Source organism: Myiozetetes cayanensis, unplaced genomic scaffold, assembly GCF_022539395.1.
Source record: "Myiozetetes cayanensis isolate MyiCay16 unplaced genomic scaffold, myiCay2020 scf4, whole genome shotgun sequence".
Taxonomy (NCBI): Eukaryota; Metazoa; Chordata; class Aves; order Passeriformes; family Tyrannidae; genus Myiozetetes; species Myiozetetes cayanensis.
In genome coordinates, this window is record NW_026087631.1 from 42,193,696 (window position 1) to 42,214,986 (window position 21,291).

The following is a 21,291-nucleotide window of genomic DNA, read 5'->3' on the forward strand; positions in this document are numbered from 1 at the left end:
TACTGAAATGCTTCCTGTCTAGATGTCAGCTCTTAACATTTTACTGGTATTTAGGATGTAGAATAGCACTTGTCCTTAGTGAAGCAAGGTCTACTTCTTCAAATAACTTCAGGTTGAACATGTTTTTCTCATATGAACTGAGTTACTCTGAAGTGTTACAGTATTCTTGCAAATAAAAAACAAACATCAAATAGAACTATTCCCTGTCGTCTGGGAAATAGCATTTAAAAAATCATCCAGTGAAAAATCAATTTTGATTTTTATTTCTAACCACAACTTTTGTTCAAAATGAAAATACATGTGATTGCATCTTACAAAATTCTGTGCATTTGACTTGAAGAATCAAGGTTCAAGGGTGTATCCAATCTAAAACCTCACAATTATTGTTAACAATTTCCTACGGAAACTTATGACACAAACACTGAAGTGATGGTGTCTTTGCAGAGTACGTTAATTCATTTTTAATATGATTGCATTTTTAATTTTTTATTGCGTTTTCACCTATTTATGGTAAATTGCTATCTTGAAGTTTTATTTAGTGCTTTGGAAATACAGTAATACATCAAATTTCTCATGTGATTAAAACTGGAACAGTATTTTTTCCCTTTCTATTTGTGTTTTCCATGTCGGATGTCATCTCTTATTAAACCTCAAAGATCACTGCATGATAGAGAGTCTCAGGTAGCTGCTGGTTACCAACTCTTCAGGCTATTTTTTTAAAGTATAGTCTCTTTCCAAGAGTCTTTTAGTCAACCTGTGTGTTTTTCTGTCTGGTTTTTGATCATATGTTTTAGAAAGCAGTTTTGTGTCCTCAGTTCTGTTGTGTCTTAAAACTCTACAGTGAAGTTTGAAGTCCCAGGTTTTCATTTCTCTATGTAGTATTAGTTTCCCAACAGCAAAGATTGCCTCTGTCTGGTTGTTACAATACCATATTAGACACCAATGGAAACAACAGAACTTGCTTACTCTTAACTACATACAATTCAAGCAGTGTATAGTACAAACCTTTGCTAGTTTTGTTTTAACAGTTAAACATATTGGTCAAATTTGGTAAATGATGCCCTAAAGGACTGTGCTACAGATTACAAGAGCTGTAGGAGTTTGTAAGCTGCTTTCTGGCACAGAATATTTTAATTAAAAATATGAGGGGACCTTTTGTAATCACACACATGTGAGGACTGGAAAAAAAGAAAGGAAATAAAAAGTTCAGCTTTAACTTATTGTTGTGCACTTCAACCTATTTATTACTTCTAACATGCTATTTCAAATGGTCCCAATGGAATTCAGATAGGGAGGGACACAGCTGTTTCCACCACAGCTGTTCATGGATGTAGCTTTCATGTGCTAGATCTCCATCCCTGCTTTCAGAAGAAGCTATTTGCCACAGTTTGTCACTAGTATTCATTGGTGTCTCCTTTCACATTTGAGGGGGAGGGCAGAGTGCTGCTGCAGGTAGTTAGTGACTAATGACTCCTTCTAAGCAGTGTGGGTTTTACAACACGAAAGGTGGTTTTTTTTTGGTGTGGTGTTTTTGTTTGTTTGTTTGGGTTTTTTGTTTGTTTGTTTGTTTGTTTTGCTGCAAGTTTCTACTTAATGTGATGAGGAATTTCAGGAAGAGGAGCAAAGGGAAGGTGACAGAGCTAGTGTGTTCTGAAGCTTCCACTTCTCCCTTGCTTTGCTTCATAACTGAGGGAGACCTTGCTGGTAAATTTTTATTAATTTACGTATCTAGGAGTGCTGTAGATCTTCTTGTTTTGGGAAGTTATCCAGTTCTAAATTACAGAGGAGTAGACACAGGCAGATGAATCTTAATTTGTTTGCTTGGCTTGAATTGTATCAGCTACATCCAAAGGAGCTCTTCTACAAGTTTCTTTTTCTACAACCTCTTCTACAAGATAGAATTATCTGCTATGTTTGATATACAATATTAAAAACACAATTTAAGGAAACATTTGCTACCTTTAAATTTGGGTTATGTAAAGTATGGTATCCCAACAGAAACACATGCATATAATGATACTAAAAGTACAGCAGATACTCAGGGCAGTAGTATTTTACTCATATGAAAGCTCAGTGCTGTAAATTTTACTGCAGTCAGGTTGCAGACACTGTAAGTGATGAAATGAAACAGTACCTACTTGAGTTCATTTTCATGCAAACATTTCAAACAAGCTGACGCAAAATGAGTAATGCATGCATTAGTGTTCCGCAGTGTTATATATTTTACAGTGTATTGTGGACCTCCTTGTGAATCATGAGAAAAGACCAAGTTGTTCCAACCTGCCGAATGTCAAAAACTATCTAAAAATGGTAGAAAAACTTATTTAGGCTTTGTGTTGTTCATTCTTTTTAAAACTTGTGTGCCTGTGTACTTTAGGCTCCTGATAGGCTATGAAGGAAAACCTTTTTTTTCCTTTTTTTTTTTTTTTCTTAACAGCAAATAACGAAACAGTTCTGCTACTAACAACTCCCAAAAGAAGTAGAGAGGAGAAAAAGTCAGGTGAAATACTGTAGCTAGAAGCTATTTTGTCCAAAGAAAACAGGCAAGAAGAGGGGACTATTTTGTTGAGTTCTGGCAAGTGTCAAAATGACTCATGGTGTAACAGTGGGTACATTTAGGCTCCACCCAGGAGACCTAACACCCAGGACACTCCATGCCCTGATAGACTCACCATTAAATTGGAAAAAAAAGGAACCTTTATATCCTCTTTCTGAGTCTTAAAATGACCCATGTTAGTGAGGTGAGCATAGCTTAGAGGAAAAGAATACCTTCTTGCCTAAGCTGAGCAGAATTCCCTTCTACTGCCCTTCTCTCTCCAGTGAGGCACATTTTGTCATCAACTCTATTATATTTGTAGGAATGATCTCTTTCCAGCAGAAAACCTCTTTGACCCTGGGCTCAGGAGAGCAGGCCCAGCTGAAAGCTTCAGCCTGTTGTTAACACGGGCAATACGCTGCAGCACCCGGACAGTCTGAAGGGCTGAGCAGCACATTCTGCACCTCCAGAGGCACAGACCTCTCAAGTCTTGTGTTTGAGACCAAGGGGAATTTCTTTCTGGAGAGCTGGTCCAGACAGAAACTCTTCCCCAGGTCAGACAGTGGGGAAGGACCTGCTTGCACACAGTCTGTGAAAGGCAGGCATTCCTCCTCGTGAAAATGCGTAAGTGAAACTGCGCAGTCACGTAAATACATTTCAATAGACAAAGTAATGCATAGTGTTTTCTCTAATTAAAAAGTGTTTATGTGAATAGTTGGTTTGTAAAATGGGGAAAACTATCAATTTTCCCACATTTTGAACTCTAGAATGTGACCCCAATAGGAGAATTACCTTTGCCAGCAGATTTTTTTCCATGAGCAATTCTCTTTGGTTTGACATTTGAAACTTGTGCCAAAAGCACTGAGGTCAAAAGGCAGAATTTAAAAACTCTTTTCTCTTTTTTCTCTTTTCTCTCCCCTCCCCTCCCCTGCCCTCCCCCTCTTCCCTTCGTTTCCCTTCCCCTCCCCCCTCTTTTTTTAAAAGGATTAGTTATTTCTCTCTGTACAAAAAGAAAAGAGATGGAGTGGTTTTTACCTTTCAGAAAGTTACTTATTTACTAGAAGCTGGGCAAAGACAATTTTTGCACCATAGTAATTCCTTTTGAAGAAACAAATGTCCCCTTTCACATTATAGTTATACACAGTTTACATGAATTTTTCCAGGACTCTGCTTTAGAAAAACTGCACCATCACTTATATGTTTTTCTTTTCTCTCATGTGTAAGCTGTGACCTTTTTATCATAGCCCCATGCTTATACAAGCCAAAGCACTGGGAGGTGATTGCCTGTAAGTGTTATGAAAAGTACTCTGCTAAACAGGAGCACTGCAAATTTTGTCAGAGAAAATAAAGTGTTACCACATAGAAGGGCAGACCAGAATAGCTTTAGGAGCTCAGATTTGATACAAATGTGGGACTATCTCATCCGTGATACACACTGTTGACTTTTTTTCTTTCTTTTGGGTCCCCTTCTAACAATATTAGGAGGCCCATTGTGCTAAAGCAACTTTTGTGGTGCCAAGAATTCCAGTACTGCCTACCAGTGAATAACTTTTGGCACCCTTTTGGTACCAGTCCACCGGGAATTCTCCCAGGGCACTTAACCCTAGTGTCCCAGTGAAACTGGATTTCTCTCAAAATAGAGTTATACTTTATGTATAACTTTTATAAATTTTAAGATGTTTTTTCTTAAAATGGGATTGGCATACAAAATGTCATTAAACAACACATAAAATAACCTCCTGCTCAGAGCACAGGCTCTGGAAATAGAGTGTGTAAGCCATGAGGAGGCATTTGCTTCCTCAGAGACTAAGAGAATGTCTCCAAGGCATTCTTTAAAGTGTGGACTTAAAAAACACTCTATATTTTTATTCTATTTTAAACTGACCCTGACTTAACAGTTCCAGGTGCAGACTTATAGAAAAGCTGTGCACAAGTCTGAGTTGTGAGGAGGAGCTGGATCATCTCCTCCTTTGGTGAATGTAGTGCTGTAATCAAACGAATTGCTCCTCCTGGCCACATATGATTCTGCAGAAATGAACATCTATAAAAGAAACCTGTATAAAACCTGTAAAGGGACCAGAGAAAGACCAGTCCGGATGTTGGACTTCAAATTTTTAAGTACTTTCTCGACATACAAGTACTTGTAAGTATAAATCTCTCCCAAGGTAGGATGGCTTTTAGTGTCATAAAATTCTTCCTTGAAGACCCAAGTTGTGGCCATTTCCCCAAGGTAACTCTGTGTGTGGTGCAGCAGTCGAGAGGGCTTCCTTGCACTGTGCCCTTGCATTATGACCCTATAACTCTGCAACCATTCTCCTTTAGTAACTTGCTGTGCAGAGCCCCAGGCTGGAGGCTTGTGTGTCACTGATGGTTGCCTAAAGGGCCAGTGTTCATCTTCCAGAGGAACAGAACCCTCTACCAATCTTGGGATGGTTTCAATGGGTGCTGAAGGTATCTTCTGAGGCTGCAGCACATGACCAAGGACAGCACCTCAAGGTGCTTCTGCTTCTCACCCCTTTGTGGGGCAGAGATCTCTGGCCACTGTGAGTGGTCAAAATAAAGTTGGCTTTGCTGGACTAACATCTTGCAGGTACATTGGCTTCACCAAAAATTCTCAATAAAACCCAAGAGGCATTTTTAAAAACTCGTAACTGTTCAGATATTCCCAATTGCACATCTTAAAAATGTTGTATATCACTAGGATTAAGCATTATTTGCTTTGAGTCACCTGTGCTTTAGAGAGTAGCAGTTACAACAGGTTTGCTTTTACTTTTGATAGTGCCTTACTTTACTGAAAAAATGCTTTTTTCTTGCTATCAAGTTCCTTTTCTATTGGAACTGATGGATCATGTCATTCACAAAAGAGTGATGACATTATTTATGTGATATATAAGATCATCTTGATAATTTTCTAAACAACTTGTGAAAATTGTAACTTTCTTATGTCATCCTATATTTTAAAACCAAGGTAGAAATTATGAGAAATGAAACGTGCAACACAGGTTTATGCAGTAAATTCAAATGGAGATGTTTCCTGTAAGAAATATGTAATTTTATAAACATATTACCTTTTTTTCTGCAGAAGAATTTGATCAATATTTCCTGTGTTTTAATATTCTTGATGTACTTGTCATGGTTGGTCACAGGAAAAGTAGCTAGATATTTGGCTAGTGAAAATAGAGGATATAGTATTATTTTCATTACCAATGGAAGCTTCACTGTTAGGACAAAATAATGTATTTTCTTTTAAAAGAAACAAGGTTGTAGATGCTGTAATGAAAACTAATATTGATATGGTGCGTGATTAATATAAAATAAAGAATTAAGAATGAAAAATCTGAAAATATTTTAGTTAGGGTTTTTTTTTTCCCCTTGCATTTTTCTCTGCCTAGGAAGTGAAAGCAGGCCTATGTGTTGGACTTCAAAAAAAAAAAAACCCCAACCCCCAAACAAAACAAACAAACAAACAAAAAACCCAAACAAAAAACCAAACCCCAAACTATTCAGTTTCAATTACTAGCTTTTATAAAGTAAGATATTTCTTAGAAATGCAACAACATTAGGGGCCTCTTAAAATCTGAAGTGGACCAGTTTAAAAGCATGTTAAATTTTGTATTGACTTTACATTTTTGTTTAAAATATTATCATTAAATTCAAAATTTAAGCATGAGCTATCCAGGCAACATCTCTTTAAGTAAATTTCAACATATAGTAGGCACTCTGGGTAATCTTTAAATTTTATTATTGTAGAGGGCTTTTTGAGGGGGAGGGGAAGGCAGGAGGGATATTGCATTATTCTGAGCAAAGGGGAAGAAAACTTAACAAATTCTTGGGTACTGTCCAATTCCTGAGCTAAGCTATGAACTCCATATTTGGCTTGAAATAAGGAATTTTCTCCTCAACGGCTGTCCCTGGAGTCAATATAAACTGTTCTAAAATATTTAGTTACCAGAAGAGAGATACTACAGGAGACACAACCAAACTGTTGTGAAGCACTGGCCCTGCAAGGGAGCCCTGATTCACAGGCTGACATTGCATAATGGTGCAGATATTCCCCTGCACGTTTTCAATGCTATGGCATGTTGCATATCGAGAGGGCTTCCGAGACACCTAAGTAATTCTTCTGGGAGGAATGACACAGAGATCAATAAAATTGTTTGTAAGGAAGGAATGCAGATCCAGGCATGATGGTGGAGGCTGAATTAATTACCTTTCCTTTATTCCATAGAAGACTTAAAAAAAAAAGTATGATGTTCAACTCGTAGCCTGTGTCTGTACCTTTTAAAGACTTACAGGTCTCATAAATGATGATTTTTGGAAACAATACTTTATGACAATGGAAGAAAGCCAAGACCCTGTTAAAACCTAAGTGGAGCAATAGAAGAAAAAGTACACTTTGAGTAAAATTTTACCATTTTGAAATAAACTATATATTAAATTGAAGACTCAAAATGCTACTTAAAATGAAGCCTTAAGAAAGACATTACTTTTCCTCTTCCACTTCTAAATCTTCATAAAATCAGGATAAAAAGTTCTTTGTCAAATGCTGCTTGACTCAGCTGCTGAACTGAAACCCTATGCTAATGCTGTGTATGCAACTGAATAATGAACTGAGACTGAGATTACCTACTCGAGATTGTATATTTATACTGCTAGAAAAGCAGCAACCTTACTGTATATTTAAACAATGTATAAAAGAGAGTGCATGCAAATAAAGAATGTCAGGTAGATATAAACCAGAACTAGTTAGAGTAAGGAGCCTGTGGAACTGTATCTTCTATTATGGAACATTTTTCAGTCTGCTAAGAAATATGTGTATTTTATTATTATCAAGGATGATGATTGATGTTGAAACCTAAAATATTGACATGGAAGGTTTGGATGTAACCTCTGCAAAGAAAGTATTACCAGAATGCCTCACAGGACAGAACGTTTTGTTTTTTGTTTTTTTGTGGTTTTTTTTCAGGATTTTGATCCTTAAGGACAGTTTAAAAGAATGCAATAAAATGGGTAAATTTTGTACTGAAATGCACAATTGGCAATAGCTGTCTTGCAACCAATGCAAAAGATTAAACCTGTCTTGAGGTTGAATGTGGTATGAGGTTGAAACATCAAGAGGTTGAAACTAAAGCCTTTAGCTCACAGGTATTAAATAAAGATTGCTGGCAACAAACTCATGTTTTGGATGTTGTCCGTTTTAAATGTGGTTAACCTCATTCTGTTAAACTGCAGGACTGTTTACACTGTTACTAGAAAGAGCACAGAACAAAAAAAAACCCAAACAACAACTTAGTATTTATTCAGCTGCAGAAAACGGAGACAGTATAGGAAGAGGATGGTAAGGCATAGGGAAAAGAAAAAATACAGACAATGTAAATATATATGCAATATGTAAGAATGCAAATAACTACCACTTCTAAAAAGATGAAGGTTTTTCTTGTATTGTCCATAGTATTTGGGTCTGAACAATTCCCAATAACAACTGTGTATTTTCTAAGCTAAGAGTTGGTATTAGATTTTTGTACATAAATGCTCTGTTCCTCAGTAAAACTATTGCCATGAATGAAAAATGGTATCATCTTAAAATTATACCTAGACATAGGAACCAATTTTTTCCATAAAATGGATCATATACTTTGATATGTAATAACTTTCAAATGAAAAGAACCAATTTTCTAGGGACAGTCTTTGAGGACAATTTTCTCTAAAGTCATGGCACATGACAGCTAACACGAGCAGTCAAACTGCAGTCTACAATAAATCATACCTCATTTCTGTAAATTTTACTGAGCATACTCTTAAAAATAAAACTTAGTTTACAACTATCAAATGATAGTTGGTAATTCCTATCTGCTCGAATAATAGTTTTTCTAAAAATATCCAGTAGAAGGTATACTTAGTACTTGGGCACAACCTGCACTCAATATGGAAGCAGGTTTGTAAGTAATAATGTCATAAAATTTATGGTGCTCATAACCTTTCTTTTCTGTGAATGTAAAACCTTGAGTTTTAAAATTGATAGAAACAAATGATCTAGAAGGAATTCTGTTTCGGACTCAGAAAAAGGTTTTATGGGGTGGGAAGGTAGTTTTTTAAATCTTCCTCTAAGGAGAACAGTGCTATGACCATTAGCATCAAGCTCTTTAGTAGACCTGGTTTACCTTCATTTGGTTCGAGTTTCCCTTAAGTGGCTACAGGTATATTAGTAAGATATATGGTTGTACTAATAAAACTGCTCACATAGTTCCTGGCTGTGGCACAAGACAGCTGGTACATTCAGAAAGAAGACCTGGTTATGAGACCTTCCAGGTACCATTTGCAGGAGCTTGTTTGTATGCTTCTGTCGTGGCTTTATGGGTGGGGAAGGGGATACACGTGATGCGTTGTGCATGGCCTGTTGACCTCAGAACCAGCAAACAGTACCAGCTCTGCTGTGAATAAAGTCAAAGCATCTAGCAGGTCTGAGCTGAGGACTCTCCCCCTTGCCTGTAGAAATCTCCAGTGGGCAAGAACAATTTATCAGCACCTTTTGGAAAAACACTGAATAAGAAGTTTTTGTTATGCCCCAGAGAAAAAATCTGTGCATAGTGCTTTAGCAGGGAAGTGTGATTTGCAGGGATCTGCTCCTTAGCAGCTTATTTTCTTCCTTCTCTGCCCGAGGCCTCCTTTCTGAGAAACTATGATGTATCTTTCCACTGCCATTCTGGGCCTTATTTCACTCCTGATGTGAGCTGGTGCTGTTTCTTTGCTGATCATCAAGAGTTAATACACCGCAGCATATTACACTGCAGAGTCTCCCCATAAATGCAGGTGGACAGACTGCTCCATTTATCTCTCCAGTTGATATACTGTCTTATCCTAGTAGCTCATCCCCGTGAAAGACATAGTTTCTCACCCATTTTTCACCCCTTTCAGAAGAAAGAGTGAACAAAACAGTCCTCAAACTTTAAGACGCTAGTAGAGTATTGAGACAAATAATGTATAACCTTGAATTTTGTACATAAAATCTTTATGGTGAATTCTAAGGTTCTTTCCCTTGGGCTTGATTTCATGTTAACGTGTGCCAAAATCAGGACCTGCAGCACAGTCTGCTGAAGAATTCAATCTCCCAGGAAGGTGGGTCCCCAGGGCGCCAATTATTTTAGTTAATATATTTGGGATCCAATACCTCCATCTGAAATTCATCATGTCCAGGACTAAGAGGTCAAAAAAACCACAACATTTGGAAACAACTGACAAAGGCATTTTCTTGTTGTTACTGCTTCTGGGATTAGCGTGGAGACATTTGTCTTCTGCAAATATTAGCTCAAAGCATTCTGCTACTACATCCCTAGTCCAAATCTTCTTGTAAAGAAACTAGTATCTCTTGACTAGACCTTAAAATTGAGACTGTTTGTGGCCACATCATCTTCTTTTGGTATCTTGCCAAATCTGACAGGCTAAGTAGGATAGGACATGTGGGAAAACTCCTGATGAGAGGCTGCAGTTGAATCTAAGGACAACCAAAAAATCACTTTTGTCATAGCTTTCCTGGTCTTGCACTTAGTTCTTCCTGCAGCTTCTTTTTTCTCAGTGTAAGCAGGACTGTGTCTGGTCACAGGCCCGAGATCACCTACCAGCCGTTTGGTTCATGCAATGCTGTGTCAAAATGCTTTAGATCCACCCTACCCTTATGGTGTGGTGACAGCTGGTTGTGAGGCTTTTATTGAGCGGATCCCCAAAGTATGGGGGCTGAGGCAATCCTAGGCTGTTGCATAATTATGTGGTTTTTATGTTTGAGATATGTATGCTCTGCTGCTGGGGACCTGCATGGGGAACTCAGTCAGAGATGCAATTGTGTTCATCACCCTCCTGCTTGCACTCCTATGGGCCGCAAATACAGCCTTGAGGGACTTCAGGGAGTTCCTTTGGTGCGGAAACTAAGAGTGATCATGTGTTTCTACTGGGTTTACAAAATCGAGTATCTTTACAAATACATTCCTTTGTGCCTTGGTTTCCCTCCGATTTAAAATAAAACATCCTTGTCTTAGAGAGAAGCTGTGAAAACAAAAGTACCAAAGAAAGGATATTCTAAGGTACCACTACAATAGAGGCCATCCGTGTATTTTCTTTTTTTGTGTGTGACAAGTCTAGCATTTTAGATGTCCTTTATTAATTTCCTGGCTTTTAAGTGTTTCACTTTGGAAATGGTGTGATAAGTAAGTATACTCTCATTGAGCAATATTCATGTTTTTTACATAAACATCATTTTCCCTGTCAACAAAAACACCAGTTTGGACCTAGCAGAGAAAATATGGAAGGCCCACTTAGTTCTTATGTGTGTTATAAGTTACACACCAAATGACGTATGTCCATAAGACAAGTAGTTTTTTAGTTTTTGAAATGATGATTTTTTTTTTAATCACCATCAATATGCTGTAAATTTTGTTAAATGAAAGTTTTTAGTCCATCTGTGTTTGTGTTTTCCCAGGCTCTTTTAGTGCCTAAGGGAATAATTTATAGGGCTATAATTTTGTGGGTTAATGTGTTATGACCATTTATAAATGGCTCCTTAAGGTACTAAAAGGGCCAAGAATATGTAAATACAAACACAAACCAGAAACAAATACCTGCAACATGAAACCTACAGGGAAAGAGACCATGTGGCCTAGCAATTCAACTCCACTTAATGGCTCCATTCATCTCTAATTGAAATAAAAGCATGTTTATTACTGGCCATAGTGAAAGAAAAAATGAATGCTAAAACCTCATTGGTAATATGACAATCACCTAATTTTGTGTTTGATAATATTATGCTAATGTATGTATTTACTTTTTTTAATATTAGGCATCAGTTCTTAACTACCAAATATAACTCCTTCTTCCCCCTTTCCTCCAAATTTAATAATGAGTAACTTGCAATACTCCTTTAGCTTTAGGCTTGACTGATTGAAAACTTCTTTATGATTTTTAATTGTGGAGTAGTTAAAGGGAACTGTTGGCTGGGACACCTGATGGGAGTCAGCCACTGTGGGTCCTGGTTAGTGTTTATGGAGAGAAATACATGCTCCCATGGGGAGAAATGGGAGTTTTCCTGGACTGAGCTGCCCTGTGAAAGCACACACCTTATTGTGCAGAGCATTCAAACATCTGTCATGAGCAAAACATTTCTTCTCAGAGCATTTAACTTAATTTATGTCCAGTTCATATCAACTGGTCAACACTATGTGCCTATAGAAAAAAAAACAAAAACTCAATAGAAAATTGGTAATCAAAAAAATCGCTTGAGTCAAGCATTTTTCCCTCATTCTTTGCTGGGGTCAACTTGCCCTGTGGTTGGTGGGGTTAAACTTAGTCCATCCCATTTACTCTGGTCAGGTGGTGGGTGGCACAGGAGATCTGGGGTTGTGTGCACAATGTTTTTTGCTGCTACTCTGTTTTGTTTTGTTGTAATTTTTGTTTGTTTGTTTGTTTGTTTTTTTGTTTGCTATACTGCTTCTTATGTCTTCCCTCTGATGTGGGTCATCTACTGGTCATAGTACTCAGGTACTTTCCCTGTCTTCATGTGGAACACCTGGGGGCTGCACTCCCAGAGAGTTGTCCCCACTGCAGTGTGGGACTCCTGCAGGCTGCAGTCCCATAGCGGTGTCCCAGCTGCAGCCTTGGTCACCTGTGGACCACTGTCCCTCAGGAAACTGGAAGGTATTTACAATATCCTCAAAAAGCTGGCATATCACTGTTTTGGGCCATTCTTGCTCACATTACATCTAGTATGAATTTTTTCGATAAATCTACTTGAATTGGGACAGGAGGCTGTGTGAGAATGTTTAATGTGGCTGAGGCTGAGTCCTACCTTTTTCCCGCCAGAGGAAACTTTTACTAAATGGTAAGGAAATGAGAAGAAGTGATGTAATCAGGAAGCTTTTTCAGCTACACTGATGGTTTGCAGAAGGTAGGTGCCATGTGAACAATGCTGTGTGAGCCTCAAAACCTCCTGGCAAAGAAGTCAGTTCTGAATGAAAAATCCTTGCCAAATGCACCCTGTCATGTTTTCCATCATTAGAGTTGGATATTTGTGTATAATTCCTGTGGGATTGGAGGATGGTAATGTATACACACAGAAAAAGTTCAATTTCAAGTAGCTGCTAACATCCAGTAAACAATATGTTCCAAATTCCTTTCAAGGAATATACCAGATGGCCTTATGACAGTCCATTTTTAACATCATAAAATGAGGAGAATCTAGGCCCTTACACTATGGGACTTTGTGACAAAGGCAGGCAAAACACACAAAGCTGCTTTTGGTACTGGAGAGACACTGAGTGGCAGGGACACTCTCAGAAGAGTTTGAGATGCACCTGTGAATCCGTTGACTTTTAAAAAAGAAAATAAAATCCCTTCTCAGGGTTTTTGTGACCCATCACATGCTTGTATTTGTGTTTACACATCCTCACGATGAGCAGAATCTTTGCTCAGCCACATGGCATCATTGAAATCCCTATCATCAACACTGAAGTTAGAGAAGAAAATTCCTCTGAGTTTAAATCATAGTTTGTTTCTTTGCAGAGCACAGACCATAAACATCAGCCACTACAGCTCATCCAAACACACTGAATTCTCTTTAGGTTTGAAGGGTGCATGGATGCAAGTGTCCAGCCCTCGCTACTCTCAGACAGCCTTTTGTACACTTGCCATTAATGTCATCAAGTGAAGGAACTGTTCAGCCTTTATCTAAAGAGGAAGACATGTGATAGGCCATACTTGAGAGCCAAAATATTTATCCAAGTGCTTGTGCAGTGCTTCTGGATATCAAATAAGCAGACTTCAAAAATAATCAGGGTAACTTAAAAATCATGACTCGTCACATCAATAAAATGTATCGTGCTTTGCCTTTGGACTTTGAACTTTTGGACATGAGTGACATTTAGGCATATCTTTAAACCTCAGTAGGAGAAACTCTGGTGCCCAGGCCACCTAACCTGTGCCTTCATTTTAACCACAACAGGACACTCTTCCAGGACCTCTTTCTTGTCAAAAATGTCTTTGGAGGCCTCCAGAGGGATATTCTGCTTGCTTAAGTTCTGCAGTAATTTCTTGATCCTCTTGTCCAGATTGTCGATAAAGATATTAAATAGGACTGGCCCCAAGAGTGAGCCCTGGGGAACTCCACTAGTGGCCAGCTGGATGTAACTCCACTCACTACTACTCTTTGGGACTGTCCACCCAGTTAGTTTTTAACCCAGTGAAGATTGCACTCATCCAAGTCATGGACTGCCACCTTCTCCAGGAGAATGTTGTGGGCAATGGCGTCAAAGGCTTTACTGAAGTTTAGGCAGACAAAATCCACAACCTTGCCCTTCTCCACTAGGTGGGTCACCTGGTCACAGAAGGAGTTTAGGTTGGTCAAGCAGGACCTGACTTTCCTAAACTGGGCCTAATCCCCTGGATGTCCTCTATATGTTGTGTGATGGCACTCAGGATGATATTTTCATAATCTTCTCTGGAACTGAGGTCAGACTGACAAGTCTGTAGTTCCCTGGGTACTCCTTCCAATCCTTCTTGTAGACGGATGCCACATGGGCTGGCCCCCCAGTTATGTGGGTCCTCCCTGGTTAGCCAGGACAGATGATAAATGATGGAGAGTGGCTTGGTAAGCTCTTCCACCAGCTCCCTCAATACACTTGGGTGAATCCCACCCACCCCATAGAGCTATGACTATCTAAGTAGTAGAGCAGATCACTAGGTGCTCCTTCCTCATCTACAGGTAATTTGTTCTGCTCCCTGTCCTTGTCTACCAGCTCAGGGGACTGGTTACCCTGAGGATCACTGGTCTTTCCATTAAAGACTGAGGCAAAGCAGGCACTAAATACCTCAGACTTGTCCTCATCCTTCATGACAATGTTCTCCCGGATGTCTGATAAAAGATGGAGATTTTTCCTTGGCCTTCTTTATGTGGTTAATGTATTTATAAAAATTTCTTTATTATTTTTCATAACAGTGAGTCACAGATGGACTTTTAGCAGAACTTTCCCCTTTCTAATTTTCTCTCTGCACGACCTCCTGACATTTTTGTACTTTTCCTGAGTTGCCTGTCCCTTCTTCCAAAGGTCATAAATCCTCTTTTTATCTCTGAGTTCCAGCAACAACTACCCGTTCAGCTAGGCTGGTCTTTTACCCTGCTGGCTTGTCTTTCAGCACATAGGGACAGCCTGCTTCTGTACCTTTTAAGATTGCCTTCTTAAAGTGAGTCCAGGCTTCCTGGACTCCTTTGTTGCTGTGGTCTGTTTCCAAAGGAACTCTCTGAGCCAGTGTCCTGAACAGGTCCAGGTATGCCCAATAGAAGTCCAAGGTAGAGGTTTTGTTGACCCTCTTCCTTACTTCAGCAACAATCAAAAACTATCATTTCGTGGTCTCTATGCCCATGGCATCCTCTGACCATGAACACCTAAAGCACATAATATTTTTTCCTGCATGTCACACCTCATTCTTTAACTTTGTGCAGGACTTCAAACAAAGAAGTAAAAAACAGGATCTAAGCAGGGTGACATTCCACTAAGCTGGAGAAGAATATACTTTGAACTTTATGAATAAAAACTGAATTACTGTCCTAACTGATGAAAAATGTTTCCTTGCCCTAAATAAGCTATGAACTGAAAGAAATAAAATTCGTCTCATTTTAAACTATGGAATCAATCTTTATGACCTATGAGCAGGACTGGTAGTTTTATTAGTTGTGCAAGCAGTCTATCTTCTCTTGACAAGATAACAAAAGTGCCCAAACATAATTCTAACACTACTGGTTAGATATAGTCATAAATTTGTAAAGCAGCTTTAATACTTTGCATTTCAACAGGGACTGTTATCTTATGCAGAAGACTTACAAGTATTAATTAAGCTTTACAAAGTTCTTGTGAAGTAAGTGTAATAAATATAGTGATGTTAAGTTTAGAAAAAGATTATCTGAAATGTTAAGCAACCTGCCAGTATAGCAACCCAGTGCTTGACCTAGGAATGCAGCACTCCAGTAAATACTCTAATCCTTAAACTGCACTGGATTACAGTTTGCTGGAACTGCAAATGAACTTAGAGCAGTCCTAAGAGATATGGAAAATATGCCTTAATGTTTTCTGTCAGCAAATTGCAAGGCAGCAAGTCAGCCATACTGGAACTTAGCAGGGAATTTGATGCTGGAGCAGTTGGATTCAATAATGCTCAATAATTCAATTATACTTGATGTGGCATTTTATAAGAGGGTTCTCCAGCACAGACAGAAATGGCATGGTTGTTTTGAAAGTAGGAGAATCCCATCTTGGGAAAGTCAGTTGAGTATTCAGGCCTGACTTTGAAGCCTTTCATGAGAGAATCATGTCTGGTCTAATCTCTGAATGACAGGTTCATAAATGTACACACTGCAGTTGATACGCTAATGGCCACATTATGCTCTGCTGATTTTCTTTGCCCTGCTTATTCAATTTCTTGAGAGACATCCAAAGATGAAAGAGAAAAATGTTGTAAAGACCAAAAAGAGGTCTGCAAACTCTCTTGTTATCATGCAAGGTACTAGAAATGCACAGTGGCTCATGTGACTTAAAGAGGCCACGTAGCATAAAGGAATACTACCCTTTTAGATGGAAACCTGTCAATGTCTACAGGAGGTAAACATAGATTACTGAAGATACAAGGTCACTGAGAACTGCAGGCTTCTGTCTTTGCTCACTTTGCTAGTCACATCTGTGGAAATCATTTGCTACCAATTTTGACTCCCTCTCCTGCTTTATGTCATGTTGTTACTTATAAGGGGAAGAACAACTGGCTTCACTTCTTACTAGGGAACTCTTCCAGAGCAGAATGAAGCAATTGTAAACTGATGGCAAAAACAAGGGCTGCTGTGAGGCTCTATCTCTTACTGATAGCTGCCACAGCAACACTGGAACTCTGGGTAGCTGGGACAAAACTCAGGTTAGCCTATGAATTGTGTTAATGCAAAGCAATGCTTTTGACTGGCCCTCTTTGAGTGAAGGCAACTGACTTTCTGTGCATCCAGCAGGATAGAAAACTCTCTCTGTAGTCATTAACAACAGCTAGTACAGAAAATTACCGAATTCATAGTAAAAATGTTTGGAATCTTTCAAATCAAGTAATTTCATAATGGTAGTTTCATTTCAGGTCTCACTGGAAGATCATCTCTCTTTAAAATCTCGGAGTCTAATTCTTGGTACGTGATTTTCTTTTACAAAAGATAAAGTAAAAAATTTAATCTTGCGTTCATAGGCAAGATGTTTTTGCCAGTTTTATAGACATAAAAACATTAATCTTTCCATTGATGATTAAAACCAAAAGGTTCATTAGAGCCTGAGTTGTCCAGGCTGCTATATAGCTCTTGCATCTATACAATTAAGTTTTCTCATTTTCAAATATCCTACATTAATTCAGGGATATGTCGTGATGTGGAAAAGGGTACTCTCGTCTTTGGTGGACTAGGATGTATGACCTTCCAGCTTATTATATCTGAATGTCCTTTATCCTTTGCCCACTCAGAGCCCACACAGTCTTTCCCCAGTGGGATTCTATCCTGATTTGGCATAAAGAGGCATTCAAAGAATTAACAAGAAGGTTTGTACACTTGGAGAGTAAGAAGTAAGACAATGGGTAGGAATCCACTTTGTTCTCTATGCATCTCTTCTCTGTCCCTCTCCTTCCCTGCTGAAGCATGAAAGGGACCAAAAGTCTCCAAAGAGAGCCTCTGCTCTCCCATATGACTGTGGTGGGAACTGAAAATACAGCTCACAGCTGATAATGGATTTGGAAGCCATCTCCTGTTATGAGAAGATGCACTACTTCTCCTCAGCCCTTCCTCCAGTTTGGATGCATCTGTAACTGATCAAGGAAGCTCTCTTCTTTGATCTGGATGTCAAGAAAACTTTCCCCTTACTACTATCGCATGACTCTGATGTTGCAGCCTGTCCTTTTTTCACATGTGCCCACAAATGCTTATCAAATATTTGCTGTTTGCTGTCTATTTTTACTGTCTTCAAAAGTATCATCCAGCAAATATATTCAATTATAAATCTAGATCGTTACTACAGCACTATAAAATTACCTTCAACTGACTGGATCAGATCAGTAGATAAGTTGTGATTATTTTTGAATGTATTTTATGCTGGACAACTCTATGCTTTGGATTCTGGTTGCAAAGACTCCAGACACAGCCAGAAAAAAATTGCATATGGATTAGTTAATATTTGTGTGAACCCTTTGTGCCATTTCATCCACCTCTCTAGGTGATTACATGCATAATGTGATCCTAATGATGTGTAAGGTACTCTGTTCTTCAAGGCAGACTGTCCTTATATGCACTCTACATGTCTTGATGATCTACCTTCAGATCTATCTTGCTAGCAAAACATTTGGTCCCTTTCTTTGTGCTCTTGGGGGTCAGCTGCATAACAAATAGCTTGCGTTGCTTGATGCTTCTGCCCTCTCAGCGAGCTTGATGCCTCAGCCAAGTGATATTTAATTTCCAATCAGTGTGGAACTATGAGAGCTGGATACAGGACACTGGACACTTTTATTCTGTCCTTAGGTTGTCTTTGATCCCTAAGTCAATAGATCCTGTGAATAGATCCATGCAGTGAAACTCACATTTGTCCTGTGCAGGGCCTCAGAGACCTTCCTGGCAACCTAAGGAACGGGTCATCCTAATAGACTTGGAAGATCCTTTTAAGCATTGGTAGGCAGTGTGTGATGGTGTTAAAAACTGTTTTGTGCATGGGGTATAAGAAAACAAAATAGCTGTGATTATCTGAAGCAGTGAAATAATCATAGAGCTGTTATAACTGAAAGTGTATTGTAATTTAGCATACTTTGCTCAATAGCAATATATTAATACTGTAAGTTTTTAACAAAAGCAAGACATTTTCTGCCCCAAACTCCTTTGTTCAGGCAAATACTTTATTGTTGCAGTGTAGTTCATAAACTAAAATAATACAAGTTCCTCCTATGTGGTAATTACAAAAATTACATCAGTAGCAAAGAAGAAACAAAAATGACATGCAGGAATAGATAGACGCAGATCTTTGCAGATGAAAAGTAGCAAAGATAGACAGAACCCTGAAATAAAGGGAGCTAGAAATAGTTGTCACAAGGAAAGTATCTTTTAGTGGTATATATATTTGCTTTATAGGACACCTGTCTAGGAAACAGAAAGACAGAAATCTTAAATTCTGCTGTGTAGTTGTCTCTATGTGTGCAGAATTCCATGACCTAATTACAATGACTATAGTGGTTTTAATGTATTATGTTATCAGAGAATGTGCAGCAGTAACTTAGAAGATGTGGGAATAGAGAGGTTTCAAGAGGTAATTTTGTTCATAAAAGGGAAGATAACGGATTTGCTTACAAAATATGTGATGTGAAATTTGTTTCAATTGATCACTGTTTCACTTTTGCGCTATGGTTTTGTAACAGAAGTTAGAACCATGTCTAACACTGTCCCATAGAACTGTGTCCTGGATCTGGCCAGGACAGGGTTAGTTTTTGCAGCATCCAGGAGGAAACATGGCTACAACCTAGAGGTTATTCCACACCACTTCAGGTAATTTTCTGGGAATTCAGGAAGGGGTCTTTTCACTGTCAGGGTAAAGTAGTGATGGTTGGGTATTGTTGGGCTCTGCCTGGTATTAGTGGTGAGCATTTCCATGTGAATTGCTCACCTCTCTTGTACATTTTCGCTATTAATATGGTTGCTGTTACTGTTCATTTTCTTATCTCATTGCTCTTTCCAGTAAATTGTTCCTATTTCAAACTGTGGTCTTTTGGGCCTCCAATTCTCCTCTTCAGCCTACCATAGAGGAGGGGATGGGGTGAGGGAAGAGAGTGACTGTTGCATGGTTGGAATGGTTTCAGTGGGAACACTAAATTCGAGAATACCATTCCTAAGCCACAACAAACTATTAATAGGAATGGGTACAACAGTACCTAGTTTTCAGAACTTAACTAGACTTATAATTTAGCCACCAGTGAGACTGAGAAATGAGAGAAACAAGACACTGTGACAGAGGAAATTTTAGGAACATGGCAGGGCAGTTGACAATGTGGAATAAAATGTTTGGAGGGATAAACAAATGTTACAGAATAAAGGAATAATTAGTATCAAGAGGATTGGCATAACCATCAGTGCATACTGTTCCTCATATTCATTACAGAATACCAGAACTTGGCACTGATAGTAATGGAAATGGAAGCTGAGTATTTCAAGGAAGCTGACTTTGCAAAAGCAAACAGCTGGGAGGCCCTATGAAAGAGAGAAACAGGAGAAGTAGTGCAGAGCAGGGATGAGATACAGCCCTGGAATCAAATATGAAATGTGGAGGAGAAATATTAATGATTAAATAGTGAAGTAATCATGTAAGTAAGAGTGTAAAAGATAAGAAAAGCAATACTGGCAAAATGAAATGAATACTCTGAGATTAAGATAATAGAATTTCCAGGAGAGTGGACAGTACATGAGAGATGAAAAATTGGTAAAGGAAGGAGAAGGGCCTCTAGAGTACCCTGGAATAATTTACTACCAGAAAAGTTAAAAATTGTAAAAATGTCTTCTAAAGATGTGCCCCTATAAAAAAAAAAAAAATCCACATGGATAAAGAATCTAGCAAACTATGGACCACTTGAAATATTATATAAAAATGCTCCTGACTCTTAGAGTGACATAATTGCTAGCCTATAGATTCACTGAGAAAGAGGAATTGACTTCCTTTGAATGAAGATCTAGCTTGGAAGCAGGATGCTACAGTGAAGTCCTTTCCTTCCTGTGAGAGTGTACCTTTTATGACCAAATTAGTTTGATTGAAATTCTGGGTTTTGGATATTGGTCAGTCTATTTCTGTCCCTTAGGGCCCTGAGGCGGTACTACAACTCTGGGCCATCGGTTCCATCTCGATAGGGAGGCTGGGCCATATTGCTTGGATACTTTTCCAGAGAGCCTACCTGGTGGTGGAGCTCTTGTTTCTAGTCTTTGGGGATGAAGAAGCAAGCAGGCAAGAAACTTAGGCTCAGCCAAGCCACAATCACTTTTACTCTGGAAAACACTAGACAGTTACAAAACAACATCCTGTACGTACCCTCCTCCCCCGCTTACTGTGATCTCACTTCTCCTGGGAGTCCTGTTTTGGACAACATCTTTCCTGACTTTTCACCAGGCATGTGGTAGTGGTTTGGCCTTTTTACTCAGACAATCAATGTTTTTTGTGGTCTGTCATTCTTTTGTTCACATACTTCAACTGGGAGTGGTGTAGTTTGCATACTCTCCACCCTCCACTGGCTCCTTTATACAATTTGTCATAGCAATGACCTTACTGGTAGAAAACCCTCTTTTCCAGTAAAAAAAGATTACCAGAGACCAATGGATCTTCCCTACTTTCTCCAGCAAGCAAGGATATGAGTAAAAGATATGTTAGAATGACATTTCCCAAAGGAGGAGTCATTCATGGGATAATGTGGACGGAACATGGTAATTTCAGTGACTGTCACACACTGCTGCAGCATAAGGTTTTCCCCCCACAACCCACCTGTTTTACCCTTTCCAGACAAATTAGTACTTACACATTGGCACCCCCCTGATGCATTTACAAATATGCTAGTCAACTACTAAGCCACTTCACACTGTTCAGGTGTTCTATACATCATTAAAGAGGTTGATGATGTCTCATGTTCTCCAGAGACCAGGCTTTTTCTTGCAGGGTCTGAATTGAAATTCTTCATTCTGTTAATCTTTT

General features: G+C 38.8%; 1 protein-coding gene across 1 annotated transcript in view; it reads right to left on the reverse strand.

Moving 5' to 3' along the window:
- Nucleotides 1–21,291, reverse strand: part of FGF10 (fibroblast growth factor 10) — a 255,163-nt gene that overhangs the window by 46,842 nt on the left and 187,030 nt on the right. The gene's annotated exons all lie outside the window — the stretch shown is intronic.